The 16,318-nt window shown below is 39.0% G+C and overlaps 1 protein-coding gene across 7 annotated transcripts in view; it reads right to left on the reverse strand.

The window, feature by feature from the left end:
• LOC135486151 (3',5'-cyclic-AMP phosphodiesterase 4C-like) overlaps positions 1 to 16,318 on the reverse strand; it is a 249,309-nt gene that overhangs the window by 98,481 nt on the left and 134,510 nt on the right. The gene's annotated exons all lie outside the window — the stretch shown is intronic.

The raw sequence follows: 16,318 nt of genomic DNA on the forward strand, positions 1-16,318 counted from the left end.
TATGGAATGACTTACTAATAGAGAAATATGGGCGCGACCAGAGACCTGGAAATTGTTGACAAGGGATTATGGTGACACAAAGTGTAATATGACATGCATGTCAGTATCTTGTCTTGGAGAGTCCCAAGGGTCAAAAGGAGGAAACCTCATGGTCGCATGTTCTGCCATCTGCCTTTAATACAGAATGACTGGAATTTGTCTGGGATAATCGGAAATTAAACCAGATGTCAATGCCAGAACATGCCGCTAGACAATGTTGCCTATCATTAATTCTGGCTTCTTCTTCTGTGTTCAGATGTTGTAACCATCAAATTCTCAGATTACGCACCACAACAAAATCAACATCCACCTTGTATTGCCTTTTTCCTAATTCCCATAGGGAATCCTGTCGACAGAGAGATACGATTTATAACTGTAACAGGCAACTCTAGGAACCTTTGATGGTAACGTTACACTACATTTGGGAACAATCAGCACAAGGTGATCATATTTTATGCTTTTTTACTAATGGTGCTTTCAGGAGAACTGACTGCAGCAGTTCCTATAAGTCAGGTTTGAATAAGCAGTAAAACATGAAAGGGATGTTGAAAGCCAATATCACGCCAGAACTCAGTTGTCACGTTGCTGCTATCAGATATAAACAACATAAACATTACTGCCCAGGACCAAAGTGATTTTGACTATAAAACAAATGGCGACATGCGATAAGGCGATTTGTGTCTGGGACCCGCTGGAACAAACACAATAATACAGAGTCAGGGTGTCTAATGTCACAACAGCAGATGCTGAACAAATCTAAAACCGAAAATATAAAAACTTTTACAGAAGTTTCCAGCCCTTATGAAATTTTGATACCAGCTCCGAATATCAAAGCTAGATTATTGACCGAGAGAAAAATATGATAGCAGAGTCAATAAACTGCAAAGCTTCCTTTGAAAAACTCAGACCATCGGATTGATGCCCCAGCGGAAAGACGAAACACCGAATTATTTTTTTCCAACGTCTACAGCTCACACTCCATAATAGAGTTATGATCAGCCGAGGGTACTGGCACGTCAATAATCAAGACTGCGATTGAAGCTTCGTCAATACTTGATATAATGCATTCAAACCAAGTCCCCGCTGCCTTAACTAGCACCATTCTTATTTAGTTCAGCTCCAGTCAACTTGGCTCCTTGGATCTGCATAGAAAATGATACCTTTCATGTTGGATTGGAAAATGTGGTACGTGATGGGCGTATTTGTCACAAAGCAGTGTGACGCATGGCAAGTGACCAAGTATGGCAATAGATGTTTTCTAAGATGCAATGGTGAACAACATCATTAGGCATGTCAGGGAAGATGTTACATCATGAATGGCGATGAGGGGCTCTGTTTAAGACTTATAACAGTTCAGTAAAGAACATTAAGTGGACAATCCGTAAAAATCAGCCACCCAGGTCAAATTTTCGAAGCAACAAAACATTGGTTGGACTGAATTAAACATGTCTGTTGGATCAGCAAAGAAAGAAACCGCAGGTAAATTTCTACTTTGATGGCCAAACGAGAGATTTTTGTTGCATGTGATAGTGATTGCAGGTTGTAGCAATGAAAACTGTATGTTTCGGGGCACAAAAACTATTAAGATCGGGCAAGGAGTATAAACATACGACAGGGTGCCTTGCCAATGTCAGAGATAATTGGATGGTCATCCGATATCACAAGAAATACCAGTCTTGGTTGTTCATGTACATGTACTTCTATACTGGATTATCGATTGCACAGAATCCAATAAAAGTAACTCTCTCCGCTATTGTTATACAAGCATGAAAGACATATCTACACAGACCCTTGTACTTTCAGAATGCATGCCCTATTGGTTAATGGTACCATGTGCTTCCACAAGCCATCCACCAAAGGGCAAAGAAGATAGGAAAAGAAACCAACGTCTTCCATTCTCCACGAAGTATGATTGACTTTTCTGCAGCAAGCAGCCATGATACACAATATTACATCCCAAGTTGGTGCTCCCAAGCCAGGGGCTACAATCACCTCTGATAATGCTAGTTCAGCTTCCTCCTTCAGGCTAACATTGCCATCATGAATAACCATGACTTATCATCTTCCTGAAGGGATGCTGTGGTTAGTGTCGTAACGGTCAATTAGGACAGCACACCTGCCTTGAATACTTGTGGTAATGATAATGGATAATCAAAGTACAAGGACTTCAAATATTTAACCCTTTTGCAGCCGCTCGCCAAAATCATGGCAGTACTCTGTAGGAACCAGGAGAGATCATGTTAAAAGCAGTCAAAGCAGTTTGTTTGTTTTTGTGTTCTATGATGTCGCAGGAGCTTTTAGAGGAAACTAGACCCCTCAAGCAGATTTTTTAGGGTAATTTATTTGGGTTATGCAATTTGAATGGTTGGTTCGACTCCCCACTTTGGAGGCTGTCAGTGGAACTCTATAAATTACTGCAGCCCTGGACAATCGATTCATTGGAAGTGTCCTCCTAAATCACTTACATTCGACTTTCTTTGCAATTCAATCCATCAGCTAGTTCTTGCAATTCAAAGGTCCAGCCCATTGCCTGCAAGATTGGTAATTTGCTATTATAATTCCTGTTTTTCTGCTAGGTTGCTAGATCTATGCCCCTGGTTGGATGAAATGCTTTCTCTGCTAAATTGAAAACTCTACTTTTACCATTCTTTTTTAAACAGCAGATTTTTTTTCTTGCACTTCCTTCTGTATCAAAAGTGTTAAGATGTCTTTCACACAACAAGCCAATGATATCATCCATCACTTAGATCACCCTGGCTGTCGTCTATGTCAGCAGGCAGGCAAATATGCCTTAGTTGTCTCCTTAGCATATCTGTCATGACTTGGAAGGTTCATTAATCTCGGAGGTGAATACCTTAATAAAGAAAGATGGCCTTTTCAAGGTGACCTGTTATTGGTAATCACATCCAAGGACACAGCCTAGTCATGTTCTGCTAGTCTTACATCAACACTTAGAAACAGCGACAAAAGGAAGGATTGGTCCCTGCCAAAGAATAAAGTCAAGACAAATGAAAGTGCCCTCAGTGATTCTTTGGGGAAGTGACACTTTAAGCCTCACCATGGAAAACACCCTATATTGATTGGTTGATTGATAGATTGATAGATTGATTATGAGTGAGGAACTCTCACAAATTCAATCCCGAGGTTTTAATACATTCCCTGTGGGTGCCAGTGCTTTTCCCATCTCACAGCAACGTCACCTTTTCATTGATTAAGTTTATCCTCGAAAAATTTTAGCACAATTTAGCAAAATTAATTACCATGAACGTCACAAGTGATATTTTATAATGTTTTATTTGGAACTAAGAACAAGACACCAAAATGAGGTAATACAAGCTCAACCAAAAGAAATGGTGAGAATCTACGTAATTACCTTTCCTTTGATCCTATACAAGGCTTCATTAAGTTCTTTCAACTTAATTCTCACCGTGTTGGGTTTTGCGAAATTGAATTGCTGTTCGTGTAATTGTGGCAAACAGCGGTGCCAAACTGACGATGGGATTACATCTCATTGTAAGGTTTGATTACGGCAAGAGATGCGAAAAGACCAAAGGGACATGAGGGAAAGATTAGTGGGTAATTGTCAGAGAATGCGTCAGCATTGTCGAATTTGGCAACAAGCCTGAAAAGATTCAGCCATGTTTTCCATCATATAAGGTCTGATCACTCTGCTGCTGCTATACAAAATACAAAGTGTCCTGATTGCTCAGACTTTTTTGGGTATTTTTATCGAAAAATTAAAGTGAATTACGTACGTGCAGTGTCGTAGCCTACTTTTAAATGATTACCACCCACGAAAACATACCTTCTCATTTCCTGTTCAAAGTTTTGTACAGTGGAACCCCGGTTGGCGACCACCCCGGTAACGCGACCACGATTCTCCGGTCCTGAATGGTTTCCTCTCTAATTACCATTAAGAGACCCCCGCTAAGACGACCACCCCGGTACCCCGACCGCGACCACTGGCTTGGCCGGTCCCAAACTGAAAATCAACCCCGCTAACCCGACCACCAGGCCTAATTGCCGTAATCGGTCGCGACCGCGGCATAGTAATTAGCACCTCGCTGCCAAGCTTTGTTGAGACGGGGACAATGGCCATGGGAATACATATGAAAACAAAAAATAAAATGTGATTTTGCAGGTATGATCAATTGTATAAGTGTAAATGAATAAATAAACTTTCTTTTTCTAACGTTTTCATGGTTTGTTTTCATCACTGAGCCAGTTCAGTACCAGACATGCGCACTCAGTAGCAGCAAAATCATGTGATTTGCGTGATTTGCATATGAACTTATAATAAACGGCGGGTAGTTTGAAGACCACAATAACAAGCTTGCGAGATCGAGACGTTTGAATGTTTTATGATATGGAGAACTTGGTTGATTTACTACAGTATCATTTTATATTTCTTTAAATATTTTGACTGAAAATAGATTTGATTAAAACTGTAGCATTACTCAACTCATCTTTCACGTGGAATCATAGGCCTACGACAAGTTTACGTCAATCGTCACAAACAGTCGGGTACATGGAGGATGATTCACCAAATTCCCCGCAAATGCGTCACGTCGGGCAGATAATGAAACTTTGTGGATAAAATGAGTTACAAAATTACCTTTTCTAACTCATTCTGAGAATGTAACATGTAATTTTATCGACGAACTGTTCTTGCGAGGCATGATAACAAAACTTTGGAGCGTGCATCATCTCAATCAGGCAGCGTTGCTATGGTAGTACAGCATACACACGCCATGCAGTCGGCAATTTTGGCGGGAAAAATAATCATGTATTTCGTCTGGGGATTTCCCAACCCCGGTAACGCGACCACCCCGGTAACACGACCACTCCGACCACGGTCCCATGAGTGGTCGTGTTACCGGGGTTCCACTGTATCTCAGTGCAGAAGAATGTAGAAGCCCAAGTAGTGTTTCTACTCAGAAACTCTTATCGTGGAACTCCATACATGTACTAATGACTCTTGCATCAATCTATGGGATTTTCACTAATCTTTACTTTGATACGAACTAAGGTGCAAGAAAGTTGCATTGCATTGAGCAGAAAATATTCACTTAAGACTTTAAAGTGTGTTCATGACAATATGCGTTGAAATGCACTATAATGTGTGTGTGTCTACAAGTTACATAGACAGACATAGAAACTGTCACAACAGAAGTTTAATTTCCGGTCTACATCAGATTCAAGGTAGCTCAAGGGAAGAAGTATTGATTGAAGTAGACATAACAATACATACCTGTAGATGACAATGCCAGGATGATATTACCATGAAATGAAAAGAAATGAAAAATGCATTAGCAACGTGAATAATGGGAGGAATTATTGGATAACCCGCAGCTTCTGTATCATAAAGGTTACAAACATGAGCGATATCTTCATCATATGTTTTGTCTGGAAGCATTATGAATCAGTTGGTTAGTGAGTCGCAATCACATTCCGTGCACTAATGCATGATTTACAAAGCCAGGCCATTTTCAAAAACGCAAGGGCGATTCTTGAAAATTGTCAATTTTGCAAATGTGTGCCAGCTCAAGATCCTTTTGCCCTCAATTTCAACAATCTCTCGAAATGGGATGGGGAGATGGGTCATTTGCATCCCCTTACACCTAGTTCCCCAGGCTCATACTGAGGTTGTGCGTTCGATACTCAGAAGGGACACCGCAGTTTCGTCTTTGTGTCCATGAGCAAGGTACTTTACCCTACTTGTTTCTCTCCACCCAGGAGTAAATGGGTACCTAGGTGGCAGAGTTAGGCTCACTATGAATGTTAGTCCTGAGCACTACTCTTCTGCCCTATGTGACTATACTCATCAAACATTTGTCAAATAGGCATCCGAACAACACAACAATTACAGGTATCATTATTATCATTCATTTTCGCCTTGGTGATTGGTAATTGATTGGATTGATACAAATGAATAAAGGTAATGAATATTTAATATAACTATTAGACTGGTGGATTGTTGACCAAACGACGTGAGAGAATCAAATTAACTTAGACATACTTAAATATTCTGACATAAGTCCATTTGTTGCCTTGGCAATTCAATAATTGCCAATTCGCTGTTATGTAAATTTTGGACAAAATCTGTTGACACGATTTTCACCAAATTGAGACGAACAAATTATGACGCTAATACCCAAATAACACAAAGCCCACAAAAGATGGCCATAAGCATCAAACACTTCGCTCATTGTTCGTCCTGGAAAAAGGGAATGATATTGACGTCAACAAATATTAACATCAATGATGCAAAAGGAAAGATGCAAGATTTTTGACAGTTTCTATTGATTTCATAATGTTGAAATATTGATTTCAGATTCCCAATGTGATACAAAATTTGTCTAATGGCACTTGCGTCATTGAAAAGAAACTTTCTGATGTAGATCTAGATATAAGTTTCAATCATCTAAACTATTGATGGATGATTTGAGTAATATCTACATGTAGTACAATTAAAGTTTAGTTTAGTTTAATCAATCAAGCTTACTTCCTGAGCTCATTTCTACATTATTCTTATTCCCAGTCAGCTTAGTTCATGACTAATTTAAAAAATGAGGTCTGACGAAAATGCTGTGTCTCGATTACAAAGAACACTGCATGACTTGCACTAAACTGTATCATCTGATCATTCGATGTGATCAGCATTCTTAACATTTGAGTTTTTACCAGAGGGCCTTGCAGCAACACCGTTGTTTGGTGGCATATGTCAGGTTGAGGTTCTACTAAGGTATTATCTCAAACAAGAAATGATAAGATGGTCAATACCATGCTTAGCAACAGCATGAGTTTTGAGGTTGACTCTACCAATAGTTGTCAAGTCATGCAAAACAACTTCAGCTACCACTGGTCAGAAGTATGCTTTTGATATAGGAAACTGAACAAAGCAACAATGATAGAGGCAGGAATAAAGATGGGAAGATGAGTTTACCAGAGAAAAAAGTACATACTATGATAATAAACCAAGACTTAAATGCCGAGATGTGCAAAGAAGAAGTTCAAGACTACATTTGCAAGTAGTGGAAACATGCTTTGGTCTAAGACTGGAAGCAACACAAAAAAACACCAACACAGCTTGAACACAGAACATCATCAGCTTAATACAGAAAGCCTACACATCAAAGCTTAAGTAAAGTCATACCCTCGGTTTTCTCGATGGGCAACATAAAGTGCATGCAAGTGCCTCCTTTGCCGGTCAGGTATAAACATTGTCATCCTCAGGAAAAAACCTCCAGCATTTACTATGGAGTAGCTCCTTAAAGTGCTGCTCTTGCCACAAAATAATTGGTACGTGTGATTGGAAATTGCGCAGATTCCAGGTTTGCTAGCACATGTAGCAATACAATGCGCATTCAGAGATGTCATTGATTGGTAGCTTGTACATGTACTTGCCTAGGAACTACTAATAATCAATCAAATTGTCGTCTGACGTCACTTTGTATCTGTTTCCTATAGTCAATCTGATCGAGACGGCATTTTTTCTAACGCCTCATCCGAAACTGTCTGCCACACGTCAATGCCTTTGTTGTCATGGTGACGTACACAACACCATTTTGCATGTTTAACCGCTCGTGGCGATAGAAGAAGGTGTATTAAAAGGCAGTGCATTAACCATGAAATTGGAACGAGAACGCCCTACTGCATTCCACGTTTTTTTCTTGTTTATTCAAAATGTAATTCTCGTTTAGCACGAATTCCCACTAATATGTGTCGTCAAGATTGAGAAGTGAACTTGTCCCACAGGGAGAAAACAAACTGACATTAATACTAAGATATAACACAGTTATTTTAATAGCTATGAAGAGAAGAACCATGAAGGCTACGACCCTGTCATGTAGTGACAATATGACATAATAACGACATTCCCAATCCCTCCAAATGCTAAGTCAGATCGTTAAATTAATCAAGCATGATTCTCAGAGGTTTAATTTAACAGAAGGGCCCAGAAAGAACAACAACCGCTCTAAATAAAACAAACAACACAGAATAATTTGACTATATCTACATGTATTCTAAAGCCTTTGATCATGTTGATTGAAATGGCCAAGGAATTTGAAAATCGCAATGATGAAATGACAAGTTTTGTGACCTTGACCGCCCAAATCATCAAAAGTAGGTCACACTGACCTACATTTGGTGCAGTAAGTGCATAACTTAATGTGTATGTGTCATGATAACACAAAAAGACTAAAACCGAAAATGAAGTCAAAACGACCCGCTATGATATGGACAAAGCAACAATAGGTCATATATGCAATCATAAACATAATCATTATTTCATAGGAATGCAGACAATAGTTGTGGTTTTAGTCACATAACGCCCAATAATTATATGGCCGACATCAAAACACAATCGATGGCAGTGTTTATCAAAGGTGATTGATAATTGCTCGTATCAGTTCTGAACTAACCAATGGGTGGAGCCAATTGGTCAAGATCAATGGAAAATGTGATCGAGGGTTGCAAAACAAATCAATCTGAGAAAGTTTCACATTGATCAAACAAGAGTCGCGGTATGTTTTTTCCACTGGGATTCTCACTAGCCAATGGTTGTAGTTGGCCAAGCAGAATTACAATATTAAAGGTCATCAGATTGGATTGTGGGTTTCAAAGGTTGAGGAGAGACTATTTGGACTTGGTGAGGCAAGTTGGGTATAGGCATCAGGACTGCCGTTAGAATTTGTTTTGAGGGTTTATTCTGCATATATATTTTCCTGAACCACCAGGAAAAAGAAAGGTGTACCCTTTTAACGGATGGGGTTCACCACCCACACACTCAATCTTGCAATTTCGATGACATCCGTGACACCTCTGGTTATTCGGATCAGGTTAATAGTGCAAGATATGGCTTAATGCACAGGGCATTGCCTAAAGTTGGAAAAATGACTTAGACGTTTGTCCGCTTAAAAACTTCATCCCTAAGGAACTCATTAGGAAGATCAACTGACCTAAAGTTCACCCTTTTCACAGGTTTATTCCAAAACCTTTCTTAAAGGGTTATGCAGTACATGTTCATTCTATTTCCTGGTGGCTGAGGAAAATGGAAAAACACAATGCTGTAGCATAGTTATTATGGATGTTAATTCACTAAAAGTTGTGTTTTTTATATTTTCTGATATCTGTCTGCACAACAACATTATCGAAATTTATATTCAGTGCTTATTTTCACAATCAGAAATTTTCAAATTCGAGTTATATTTTCAAATTTTTAAACGAACAGAGTAGGCCTTAAAGCATTGTCTACTGATGTCAGATAAACAAAAGCCTTACAGCAAACAAACCTAAGTACTGGTTTCACACACATACAGTTTGTGTGTCCAATCTTCATAAGTGATCAAAGATTTTTTATTCATTTTAGTGCATGACCTGAAAAACTTTTTATAGCAACTTTCCTTAGTCCTTCTGTTTCTAACAGACATGAATGCATCAAATTCTTTCTGCATATGGATATGAAGACACCTTCAAAGAATGATCTTACTGTCTGTATCACTAGTAACTACACAACTTATCAGACACTCCCTATTCCTCTCAGCAGCTCAGACAGCTATTCTTCAATGGCAAACACTTGATATTCTGCAAAGATTGCCACTGGTGAAGAAAGAAACAATCAGCCGGCAAAAAGACAAAGGATGATCCATAATCTGCCACTTCAGACAAGACATGCCACGATTGAGATGAGTGTGATGTCGAGAGAAACGGTATTGACAATATTTGAATACTTAAAATAAGTTGCCATATTGGCATAAACAACTTCTTTCAATCAGAAGCTAAAGGAAAAACCCATTCCTTCAATCACGAAGCTAGTGGTAAACCCATTCCTGCAATTAGAAGGTGTAGGTAAGCCCATTCCTTCAATTAGAAACTGCAGGTAAACCCATTCCTCCAATCAGAAGCTAAAGGTTAACCCATTCCTTCAATCAGAAGTTAAAGCCATTCCTTTAATCAGAAATTCCTTCTATCAGAAGCTCACAGTAAACCCATTCCTTCAATATTTGAAGCATCCATAAGCAGGAGATAGTAGTCAGTTGCTTAACAACTTCCCTTTAATCAGATCCTCATGGAAAGCCAATTCCATTACAACTTCATTATCTCACCACTGCTACCGGAAGAGGGAAAAGTCTACCACTGGGCTAGTGGATTGAGTGTAATGAGCAGTACTAATACAATAACATGCGTTATCTGTAGTTAAAATGATCAAGAATATCTCAACTTCTCCCTGCACTTGCAATCACCAACTTCTGCAAAGCTGGTCAGTCAACAGGTACCCCTACATGTACTTCTACCAGCAGTCCAAAGCACTCTGTTTTCCACTCAGAAACAATGAGAAAGTCAATTTGACAGAGAAATCCCTTGAGCATGTTGAGTAGAAAACTCAACAGAACTGACAAGGCTGCTTTCTTATTCCAGAAATTAGCCAGTTACAGCGATTGCAGTTTGTTCACTGCGGGGATTTGGATGAGATAAACCATGCAGAGTTGTCTTTATCAAACATTCCCTTTTGGAAGCAACAACATGATGAAAGAGAAATCATAATATTATCTAAATTGGGACATAGTCCAGTTCACTGTTATCATCTGAAGGATGAGTACACAAAGATTTATATCAGATCAATCTGGAGCTGTTTGACTCGCTATCTCTGATTGATTCCGTGGCTCAAAGAAAGACAGATCACTCACAGGCTCAAGATACCGGAAATTGAAAAGGATTTTCCAATCAACGACCAAATCCATGGCAATTCTACTCTTTGGAATTATGGGCTGCTCAAAGGTGTCAGAAGGTGCATGGCTAGTACTGGAGGTAACACAGATGTATTCTTTAAGGGTTGATCATAGCCACCACTGTTTTGGCTACATAGAACTTGAAATCTTCAAGCAAATAGAAATCCTTGAAAAGGAGGTGTATGCCAACTTCAAGGATGGGAGTCTGTTCTCTGGAAAACAAAGATCTGACTCCCACACTTGAAATTGGCATTTATACTATTTGGAAAGAGTTCACATTTCTTTAGGTTTAGCCCCTATAAGGGTGCTTATGGTCAACCCCAAAGCATCAGTGATGATGACATGATCACCCTGTGGTGCCAGAATCAACCTTTGACTCTCTGGACCTCCAGATGTGGTGAGCATAGTCGATATTCAGGAACTTTTTGTAAAAGCACTAGCGAGTGAGGGATGCGTAGAAATGTGTAGACAGGGTATTGATTGATCGATCAACCGCGACTTCAGCCAGCATCTATCGATATTGTTCGGCATGTGACTAATTCTGGTGGTAAGCTAGCGGGGTATGACGTCTAATGGAGAATTAATGAAAGAAGCAAATAATGGGTAGAAGATGTCCTCAGGAAAGTCATGTTTGACAACTGGGTTTTATACTCATGTACGCTGGAGGGGGTGGCTGGTAATGTCGGTGGAATGACGCTCATGATTGTTGTCGCACCTGGTAAGTTTGTAACCATGCATGCTGCTCAACTTGGTGGACAGGAAACCAATTTGGTGACAGCTTAAATAAGTGTGCCATCAAGCAGGTTGTTACGTCATTAATGCAGAGGTTTGTGAAAATCTTGTACCCCTGTGCAGAAATTTGACAGGATTTTGACACCTAGATCGACTGCCGGAATCCTATCAAATTCAGACTGAGCAAAGCATTGAACCTTTGTTAAATGGAGAAAATATGATATGTGAATATTTATTGAATGCTTGAAAAGGTGTGGTAGTACCAGACGGAACTCTTGGTGGGCATATAAAGAGTAAAGGTATCAGACTCTTTGAGATGTGGTTTAGCACCGCTTTGTCCTTCGCAGGTCAAATAACAGTGACATTTAAAGTGCTTTGAATGCGATCCTTGTCCATCAAAAAAAAACTTTAATAGGTATCATGTTTTGTCTGATTTAGAATCAAACAGAACAGCAACTTGATTTATGAACACTGACTTACACATGTTACATGTACATTTCTTACAAAATGAATTCAGGTCATGCATCCAACCTTCAACGACCATTAATATCACAGGTTAAACAACTCAGAGAGGCAATAATGAGGAATTTATTAATATCTATATCAGTGTGATATTCAAATGAATATAACAGCTACGGGCCACCGGAAATTGACAACGCACTTGCCAGAATCTTTTGTAGCCAGTCTAAATAGAGAGCAGAAAGGATATTCAAGGATTTAAAGGCATTCCTTTTACCCTTTATTTTGAGAGCCATGAAGGATCCGGCGAGTCTATTGTCAATTTCCGGCGGCCAATAACTGGAATATTAATCTGAATCATCACCTGTTTATTATACAAATGCAAACGTCCCAAGGGAAAGCTGGTGCATTACATATTCCAATTTTATAGCAAGTGGCAATGGAAATACTGAACGCTTTTTAAGTATGGTCCAGTATACTACATGTTGGAGGAAGATGCCATTTGGGGTCATTGGTTTGTTTCCGTCATATAGAGTAAACTCTAGTTTGAACAATAGAGTATACTCTAGTTTCATCGATCTGAGACCGGTTGACGCATAACAATGAAATCAGAAAAGGCTTCATGATTCTGAAAACTAGGTGTTACCAACCAATAGCATGGTCCAACTACATCAGTGAACATGCTTATTGGCATCAAACCAGCATGCACATAATATCTAGCTTAAATATTCAGAACCGGTCTTATATCCGAGAATCTAGAGTCTATATTGGCGTACACAGCAGCAAAATTCATATTCAATGTTTGTTTACTATCGTGTCAGTTGAAAAATCTCAAATTCAAATTCAAAGGTCAAAGTACCCTTAAAGTCAGTTTTTTTTCGATATCACAGACTAGGAGCGAATTGAAACCAAAGCTCATGGGAGTACAATGCAAATGCCAATCTGGTCATATAACGGCTCCATGAATTAATGCAAGCCAGAGTAGTAACAATATCATTATCAATACTCTACAGCGTGAATTATTTCATGAAGGGTTTGCGAATTTCCTAATTTTACTTTTCTGTGGTGACAGTCACTCAATACCCTCTTGTGGTGACATACAGAGTAAAAGTGAATGTCGATCGAAAGTCAATACAATCCTAGCCCACCACAATCCAATCACAAATAATGGCTTCTCGGCAAAACAACCAGACCAATTTGTCAAAGAAATCAAGACTGACAAACAAGAAAGGTAAATTGCACATCAAAAGGTGTTAACTTCTGAAGCTATTTTGGAGTCGAGAAGCCTTTTTTAGCAGAAAAACTGCAATAACAACATTAATTTTCAACTAGATAAAACAACTTATGCAGATCTAACCAATATTCAGTAATTGTCGCTCTAAATTAGACATTGTATACTTGACATAGCTCTGTCTAATTGATAGAGAGAGAGAGCATAACATTTTTCATTGTTATTCCTTGATAACTAGTAATTATGTGCTGCTTTGTATAATCATTCATAACAATGTCAAATGAGGTATCATTTTTGCCTTTACATAATGCCTTGATCAATTATCACTGGAATTGAATAGCAAGTGGCCAGGACACTGATATCCTATATATGCTGTGTTGCTACTAACAGAAATATAAGCAGTCCAGTATAAAATTTATTGAAAGTGAATATCTGCCAATAAATTAAAACCCAGAGGTCCTTGGTTGCGACATCAAGTCCACTGTGTTCAAAATAATGCATAAATGTTTTCATAGTCCTCATCCCCTGGACTTCGATTACCCTTCAAACCAAATAGCTGAACTGTTGAATCACCAACCTTTTTTCAAATCAACATCATTTGGCACACAAAGCATTTATGACACACCAAATTTCTGCAAAGATGCCTCACCCAGTAGAGGTATTGGTGTATGATTCACAGAAATAAGGATGAGACATCCATCATCATAATCAAGGATAAATGGTGTGAGCAATACAAATATTGATGAAAACAAACAAAGTACTTCACTGAGGTACATTCTTCAATTGGTTGACTATGGCCTTCTACAGTGTCATATATAGCAATGACGTAACATAATGCATTTGTAATGCATTGTAGTACATTGGGTCATGACATCATCAGGTGGGTATTTTGGTCCATCAGTGTTTGTTAAAAAGAGAATGGTTAAAGGAATCGTCACGAGCAGCCCGAGGTATTGTATGGGACAACAGAACATCTTCTGACTAATCATGATAAATTTCTTCGATCTTGCATGTTTCTTAGCCTGGCGAGACATCCGTCTATGATTCAGAGAGATAAAGTTAAGACATGCATCAGCATCATCAAGACTGGAGTGGGAAATAGAAATATCGATAAACAATCATTTCATGTAACCCGAGGTACTGTCTGGGTCAAAGTTATTGTCATGTTTTATTTGAACAGAAACCAATTGACCAAAGCAACAACTACATGTATAACTTGTTAATTTGAGCCCAGTTGCATTCGATTACTGAGTATTCACAATTTCATCGATAAGCTACTGATCCTTGATGCTAAGGGTTAATCGCTTAAATGCAAAGCTAACTAAACTGTTAAATGATATCAATGAATAGCATGAATAGATAGCATGATGCTTCATCACCATCACCATTAGCGTAATAGTGTTAAATGATCCGTATCATAACTTAACTGTGAAATGAGAAACGAATGAATTCCATCAAGAGTAATGTTGATAGTTGTTGGTTATTTGTTTTTTATTAGTTGATGAGCAGCCCTAGCATGGAGCCAATCCTTCCTGTCTGACAATATCCAAATTTATTGCTACAATGGCAAACATTGTATTCAACAGCTCATCATTGTTGCTGCAGATGGGATATTAACCTTGGCAGGTCCGATATTACATGCCGTTGAGCTTTGCTGTCCTCAATGAGGTTGAGTTAAATTATTCAAACTGTTTCATTGTTGCCACCTGACATCGATTTTTGAGGCAAGGTAAACATTCAAGGACAATCTCATTGGGAGATAAGTAGGTATTTTCAGTAAATAATGATAATGATACATATAAGCCGCACTTACACCACCTGAAAATGGACCACCAATCTTGGTTCGGGAACCAATGCCGCACCATCGAAAATCCACCAAGCGCTTACACCAGCGCTGCAGCTAGTTATAAAATCCGGCTACAGATGGCGCGCAAACAATAAGCAGAACGCAGAAAGCCTAGGCAGAAAGCGCCATTTCGAAAGCGCCGCCTGGAGCCGAACCATCTAACTAGCTAATTGCCGATCCATTTGCGCTTACACCACGATAAAGCCGAGCTTTTAACAAGCCGGGCGAATTTGGACCATCAAGCTTGGTGGGACAAATTCGCTCGGCAATTTGTATCGGCAATGGATTGCCGAACCAATTTGTCGCGGCAATGTGGTGGTGTAAGTGCAATTGGTCCACCAATATTTCGTGGTGTAAGCGCAGCTATAATTGTCATTTTTATGGCACTTGTCCGCTGTAAATAACAACACTCTAAGCGCCTCTCTCCCCACCTCAAAAAAGCAACATTTTAAACTCTCTGTCTCTTTTTTTTCCAAAGTTTGTCTCTGTTCGAAGGGCAGGATGGAGTTTGTTCCTAAGGAACAGTAGTGTAGAGAGACAGATTATGAACATTTAAGGCATCTATAATGTCTATATTCTGTTAGCTGTCTTGAGATGTTTAGCACGCTCATGACGGCAACTTCTCAATATAGCTGTTAGAATGTTCCATCACTTCTTCAAAACATACTACCCGACAATGTACCGCAATATAAAGCGTCCCCCTTATGAAGGCAGTTGACATAACAAGACATCATTCCCATTAATGAGTGTTATATTCTGAGACAGCAGTGTTAATCAATCTAAGAAATGCTGTCTCTGGTAAGATGACTTAATTACAGAATTTGACAGACGATTTTCCCGCTTGTCAAATTATGTGATGGCTTTTATCTTGGCATTACTACTTGGGACATGTTCACTATAAACTGACAACCAGTTAATCTACCACTACAGGACTGAAAGCTCTATTACGATTTATGTCCGTCTTTAACCCTTTCCAGTCATAGCAATTTCCCCCAAGATTTGCCTGGTTTCATAAAGCAGACAAGTCAAGGTAGATTACTCTTTTTACACTGGTTTCATACAGTTGGCAAGTTGAATCATGCTGCTCTTTAAGATTGGGCTGGATTCACACAGCAGGCAAGTTAGAGTACAAAATTACACCTATGCCTCGGGGAAGTATCTCAGACAAATCGACAAAAAAAAGAAGGCTACAACACCGACTTGAAAGTGAAACTGATACCATCATGTATCAATAATCAATCAAATAACAGTCAGATAATCTGTAGGCTCTAATTATGA

The sequence above is a fragment of the Lineus longissimus genome, chromosome 4 (assembly GCF_910592395.1).
Source record: "Lineus longissimus chromosome 4, tnLinLong1.2, whole genome shotgun sequence".
In the NCBI taxonomy this organism is placed as follows: Eukaryota; Metazoa; Nemertea; class Pilidiophora; order Heteronemertea; family Lineidae; genus Lineus; species Lineus longissimus.